This window comes from Ixodes scapularis, unplaced genomic scaffold (assembly GCF_016920785.2).
Source record: "Ixodes scapularis isolate PalLabHiFi unplaced genomic scaffold, ASM1692078v2 PGA_scaffold5__190_contigs__length_132052651, whole genome shotgun sequence".
NCBI classification, from domain to species: Eukaryota; Metazoa; Arthropoda; class Arachnida; order Ixodida; family Ixodidae; genus Ixodes; species Ixodes scapularis.
In genome coordinates this window covers 86,192,626-86,199,477 of record NW_024609880.1, presented here as the reverse complement: position 1 = coordinate 86,199,477, position 6,852 = coordinate 86,192,626, and the positions used below count along the sequence as shown (strand labels likewise).

The following is a 6,852-nucleotide window of genomic DNA, read 5'->3' as shown; positions in this document are numbered from 1 at the left end:
TTAAGATTGGCAGAGGGAAAAGAAGTACTAAAAAGTCAACTGAAAGAAGGTACCACAATGCAGTTCAATTTACCTCACCGTCTCTTTTCAAGTTCCCTCCCCCTTTCCTGTTGTCCCATTTTGACGGTAATTAAATTAGCCCTTCCTTTTTATTAACTCCACCCTTCCTTTTTCTTGATAGGTAATGCTACAATATTCACATACGTTCAGTAAATATCATCAGAGACGTCGTAGGTGCATTCTCACAGAATAAATGAAAACAATTTAAATGGCGATTCACGGGAAGGCGCACGTTTGCGTAATTGCTCCTTTTCTCAAAACATTTTCGTTTTTACAATTACTGACGGGGACACTGGAGGCCGAGTCTTTAATATCTTTAGAAGAAAACACCTGGATACGTGCCGTCCATTGTGTTTAGATTAGTGGTAGATAGACTTGTTTTTCATTCCAGTCGTATATCGACAATATGAAGCTGGAAGCATTAGTCACGAGAATGATCACTTAAAGATTGCTGACGCCTCTAGATATCATCAATATCAGACGGCGTCCTTGAAAAAATTATCTCCTGAATGTTATTCAGGTGCAAATGTTTTCTTTCTGCCGCAATAACACGATTTTCCTATCAGTTGCAGAGATATATATTAAGAGCATTCCCAACTTTTTACAGGCTAATTTGCTGGATGTCATCAACATGTAAGATTTCATTTGTAATATTCAATTGCTATTGTATTAGTTATAATAACCTTTTTAGCAATAATATTTTTACGAGTATGAATGCAAATTATAACCTCTCTCCCCTATCTATTTTAAAACGTTGAACCTCTACAAAAAAGCTGAGTTGTAAATAAGTGCAGATCAGTATAAAAAAGAGTTCACGTCTTATAGAAATTTAAAACTGATAGTTTTGTACATTTTCAAGTTCCTTTTATCGATATAGAACCCACAGATTATATCAGGCCATTCCACAGAAGCATACCAGTAGAAAAGACGGTCAGGGTTGCCATAGCATTGTATATCGTCGTGACGCAAACTCCTTTTTTAGTTATAACATTTTTCCTTGAAATAAACTGCAGGCGAGTTATCTGTGAAAATATATGCAATAAACGAAAGCTTCTTGACAGATGATATTCTGGTCCTTTGGGAAATAATATACTGAGCTTAGCTTATCATATTCACATATCATTATACGTACAGTTTGTTTGAAGACGTAATTTGTATAACTCAAAGCATATAGTACTATATCAATCCGTGTCAAAATGCAAACTAGGAAATGCATACATAGTATGTCTCCTTGAGTCTAGCCAATAATTTGTTTTTTACGAAATAATTTTATATCTGTATTATCCCTTTCATTTCAAGATTGAAAATATACTGAACTGCTTAACCTAAATTTTCAGACCTCTGTCATAGTTTAAAGATATTTGATATTTTGGTCTGAAATCTTTTGGAGATCCTTACTCAGCACGCTGTGGACCGCCATCTAAGTCAAGGACACTGTTGTTGTTTTTTTTTATAAATGTTTGTTTCACCTGACAGTGAGTGCGACAGGTATGGGGTAAACGTTCACACAAAATGTATAAAACAAGTTCGCATAAAATATACGTTTGAAAGCGAAATACAACCAACACAATATTGATAATAAAACCTAAAATAAATGCAAAATTAAAAAAAAGAAAATACACAAAACAAATAATTGAATAGCTTGCCACTTTACAGGTACATAAACTACACTTGACCAGTAAATACTTTTCTCACTTTTTGTGACTACAAAAAAAAGCATATTAATAGGCCATGTTACATAAATTGAAAATAACACCTGCGAATTCCTTTGAAGAGTTGATAAGTAAAAAAATTCTGGAGTATTCGAATAGCGCATTTCTGTAGGGAAAACTGATTACTTTTTGCGTCACTCTTATATTTCGGGAGTTGAAACTGGTTATGTATGAGTTATTTTGAGTCGCAGGGTATTGCCTACTGTGGCAACTGGCATTCTACTACTGACCAGAAATAATAAAACTCGTTTTATGTTGAGGTAGGTTTTGCCTTGTCGAGAGTAATGGGAGTTTAGGTTTGGTTAGCACATTATTGACAAAACCGTGTCGCTTATTCTTTGATAAAAATATCAACGATTTGGTTTGATCTGGCACTAGTTAATAAATATAGATTCGCTACACTTGCCTCAAAATTAAGGCATGTGCTATTTTACCAAAGAGATAATTTATAGTTCCAAAATAAGGAGTTGTTTCGAAAAGAAGCTATGAAAACGGAACATTTCTTTTAACGTATCTGCTAATTAGTACTACTGCATTGTTTTTGTCACGCTGTTTTATTGGAAATACTTCCTCAAACAATCTGAGCCTTAATTGTTTAGATTAAGACTGCTTGTCTCAAGAAACATTTAAACTGTTAGATGACCCATTAAGATTTTATTCATTCTGAATACGCAGAAATCAAAATAAATATTAAAACGTCCCATATTTTGAGTATTAATTTCATCGTATGATTTCACATTTCTTAGCTCTACCAATATGAGGTTCTTACCCGCAACTCTGCTTTTGGCCGGACTTCAATTGTCATGTAAGGAGCGTTTTGACTCACTAAAACTACTGACATACCCATATGTGCTAATTACTATAACTAATAATCCTGCAACCACTTTCGTTCTCCCCCAAAAAAACAGATGGTGTCCCCACGTAAGCCGCTTTATTTTTTTATCTATAATGTATGAAAGCATTATCTAGTGTCAATAGCTATCAACATATCGTTTTCTCAAGTTTTACTTCGGTTGAAGAATTAAGAAATGCTTAAACGAATGTTGATGTAAAGTGATTTTTATATTATATTTAATTTATGTTCTAGATTAGAGCCGCTATCCTTCGCATTTTCTTTTTTTAATTTACAATCCGAGTGTTTTCAAGAGTAGCCCTCGTAAGTCTTTAATTTAAGTAGAACGTCAACTAAGTGTTGTTATACTTCTTTCAAATTGTTACTGTTTTTATGTATGACTCATTCGTGAATCTCAAGACAAGTTCTAAATAGATAGATACATAAATAAATTAATGACAGGGAAGTTTAACATTTAGTGAGAACGTTTTTTTAATACACTAGCATATTCTTATTCCAGTTATGAAAGTTAAGAAAAATGTTGCTTTCCTTTCGTCAAACTGAAACTTTTCTTTAATACTTTCTTAGTATTCCGATATAAAGCAACAATAACAAGAAAACCCAGAGTGGAGTGACGTCTATTTGCAAGCGCTGTGTGTAACGCAATACACGGTAATGGCTATTACGGCATTTTCTTATTTTCTATGCTCACATGTGCCTGCTCGGCTCAATGTCCCCCATAATTCATTCTAGCTTTCAATTGCCTGCCATCCCACTGACGTTGATTACACAGACCCCTAAACCTATAGTGCTGTAGTTCTACATGAATTAAAAATGCAGTTAGCTTTAGTGAATAGGTTGGGAATAATACTTTGTCTTTTATTTTTACAGTCAAACAGACGCGGAGGTCAATGAAGGCATGAATCTAATCAGGTTGGTTTAAAAAAAAAAAATTCAGCATTTTCAAGCAGCTTTTTTTGTGAAAGTTTTGCTTTTATTTGCATATGTACACTTTAAGAATTTATATATGAATTGCTAGGTATTGTCGAAGCACGCGCTAGAATCCCTAGTTGAGCCACGATGTAAAAACAGACTTTCCAATTTCTGCAGGTTGAAATATTTTATGAAAAGCCATGCGCATTATGCAGCCCATTCGAAGCTGTAAAAATCTCAACCAGTAACCGATCATCAATGTTCTCGTCAAAGGCATGCAAACAAAAATGAATGCTCTCGCTTTTAATATTCGAAAATACGTTTCCTTTAGCCTGAACTCAGAAATTTCATAGGGCATGAACACCATTATTGAACGTAAACATGACCGCGATAATAATGTACTGTATATTTTTTTTCTAGAGCTACTGTTGGAGCAGACTGCGGGCTTCTTGAGCATTAAATTCCTGAGTCTGAGTCCTGAGTCCCGAGCATTCGATTAAAAAAAATTGTGGATATTTCTTAAAACAAGTTGCGCGAACCATTTTTTTTAAAGTCGTACTACACTTGAGAAGCCTGGAAAATGCTCGTGGCTAACTTGGCGTAACATTTCTGTTTATTTATAGCGTTGAAACAGGGGAACCCTGACAATGACGAAAATTACGTCCTGAGCGAATACCTTGCAGAAGCTAATCTTGAAATAGGGAACGACAAGCAAATGATAGGTCTGCTTCTCCTAGAGATGAGTCGCATAATTCGGACCGCTGTTGAAGAAGAAGGTCGGATCGCTGCTTTCGACGATGATCGAGGTGAGGCATTTTTTGTTATCTGAAATCTCCTTTTTAACATGTCTGATTACCGTGCTTGTCAAAAGTTAAGCCGTAGTTCTTTGGAACAATTTGAACTGCTTCCTGGGGTGGTCATCAGAGATAGGTGTGAACGAAACATTTTGTAAGTTTGAGCCTTGCTGGTATCTAACACGTGATTGCACGGTAAGTTAAAGTTTACCGACAAATGAATGTCTTTTTTTAAGAAATCAGTGCCATGATTTTTTAGGGGTTAACACCTACATATTGAATTCGAATAGCCTAAAGCTAATGGTAGTAAGTCAGTGAATGTTTTCAGAGTACCGGATTTACAGCGCCCCCGCTTGACCGAAGGTGTTACGAGAATTAAGCTTTTAAGCAGGCGGATATTGGCGTAGGACGTGTCGGATGTTGGCTATATTTGCGATACAAAGAAGAAATAAAAATCAAAATACCGGCAAACGCACGTAAAACGTCCACCTACAAAAAATTAAAAAAAAACGATAAAGAAAAGAAATTACTGGTCGGAAAGTAATTTGTCAGCTGACCTTGGCTAGGAAATATATGTATCAGGTAGCCTGTAACCTCGCCCGCGTAAGCAGAATATACGTTTTTGAAGAAGAGTTTTGCATGTTCGCAGGCTATCCCGAAGCTGAAATCTAAAAACCAGCGCTGGCGTTCCAAAGCAGAGTTTCGCTACCTCTTCCTTCCCTTCGCAACTCAAAAAAGATAGTGGAAGTCCCTTCCCAGACGCCAACCGCAGTTGGAACTTTGACCGATTGGTGTCAACTCTATATATATAGAAGTTTTTACCGGCACGTTTGTCCACCCCGGTTTTTCCGGGTGCTGCCCAGAAGCCAGGAATCAAACCCCGGGTGTCGGCTTGGGTGACCCCCGAGTCTTATGAGGGACCGAGCGAGCAAGATCCAAGACAGGACTGCTCGGGACAAAGGAAATAAATTTAGGAATAATATTGGAACTCTTAAAACCACAAAGGCTGAAGGCGAGGAGAGTCCATACTCCATAGAAGACAAGGCGTGAGATATTCCACTCCCCCCTCCCCCTTCCTAAACGTCGTCACTTAGCTAATCAGAGCGGGGATATAGAGAAGGAGATTATTAAGCATTGTGTACAGTAAGACAAGTGGGTATTTTTAGCTTTGATTGACGAATGTTGTGTATGACTTTAAACCCAAATATGACACGTGGTTTTTGGAGCGCGGTGTGGCGGGGCGTTCAAGCCTTCGCCCACTGGGTGTACGACAACGCTGAAGGAGTCCTCCGAAGTCGCGGTGAATATATTGGAGCTTATCGTAAAGCTTAAGTCAGAGATGTACGGCTTGGATGACAACGGGTCTACTGTGCCAGCAGGTGCCTGACTCCGCCTGTGTGAAGGTATTGACAAGCTGGGGGCCGGGCTGATCGAAAGGAGCAGGAGTGCTGCCGGGATGGTTTCCGTCTACCACGTCGGACAAAAGGAGCAGGCGGCCATGGCTCGCCTTACTGCTGACTTGCAACGCCGCATGCAACCTTGAAAAAGAGCCGAATAAACTGATGTGTATATTTTCCTGTTTGTGTTGCTACTAAACCTAAAGACTTGTGCCGTCTCCCACCGCCCCACGGCAAGAAAAATTTGTTCAGTATTTCAATTTATGTGTACTTTAGTTTACATTCCCACTCTCCTCCAAGCGGAGTGCAAGTTCGTCTACATCGTTTGCAGGGCTTGTGGTGACATCAGCACGCCGAGTTGTGATTGGCTCTGATTGGAGGAGAGTGGGTAGACATCAAGGCATCTTGAGGTCTACCCACTATCTTTCAATCAGAGGCAATCAGAGCTCGGCGTTTTGACGTAGCACAACCCCTGCAGAAGAACCAGACGAACTCGCGCTCCGCGTACAGTATGGTGCCAAAAGCGCATTGTCGCAGTTCTCGTCGTCTCTGTGAGCGCTCTATGGCCAGCTCAACCAATCGGTTAAAAAAGAAAGCGTAAAATTGCGGCCCATTTGCTACGAGTAATTGGTTTATTGGGTAGTAGGAAACTAAAAAAAGGCGAAGAGCGTCGTAACGATGCAAATTTGGTGCAGCTTGATTGGATCCGTCGGCTCATAGTGTCGGCTTTGTTGAGACTTAGAGTAAAACGGAGTATAGAAGAATAATTGACAGCTCATCGTCTGACGTGAAATCTCCCGCCGCCTTCCCCAGAAGGGGAGACCTGGCGGGGAAAGCCGAATGCCAAAGTTCTAGCCCAATGCGCGCTGTCCGTTACGAAAGACGGAACACTTCAGAGAAATCCTGCGTCGCATAGCCGACGTAGGCCGGCTGCTTGACACCATAACTGATAGATGACGCCAGCTGGGCATTGGATGATACACCCCGAGGGTAGATTAAACGCATAGACGCTACTGAGTGGAACTGAGGGCTATTGCAATCTATGAGTCACAATTAGAACTAGTTGGTCTGAGGCCGCTATTGATCGAGACCTGTTTCGATTGATTTAATATCTTTGAAAAATC

The 6,852-nt window shown here is 39.2% G+C and overlaps 1 pseudogene; it reads left to right on the top strand.

The window, feature by feature from the left end:
* Window positions 1-2,528: 2,528 nt before the first annotated feature.
* LOC120850140 lies at window positions 2,529-5,874 on the top strand (annotated as a pseudogene).
* The last annotated feature ends 978 nt before the right edge of the window (window positions 5,875-6,852 follow it).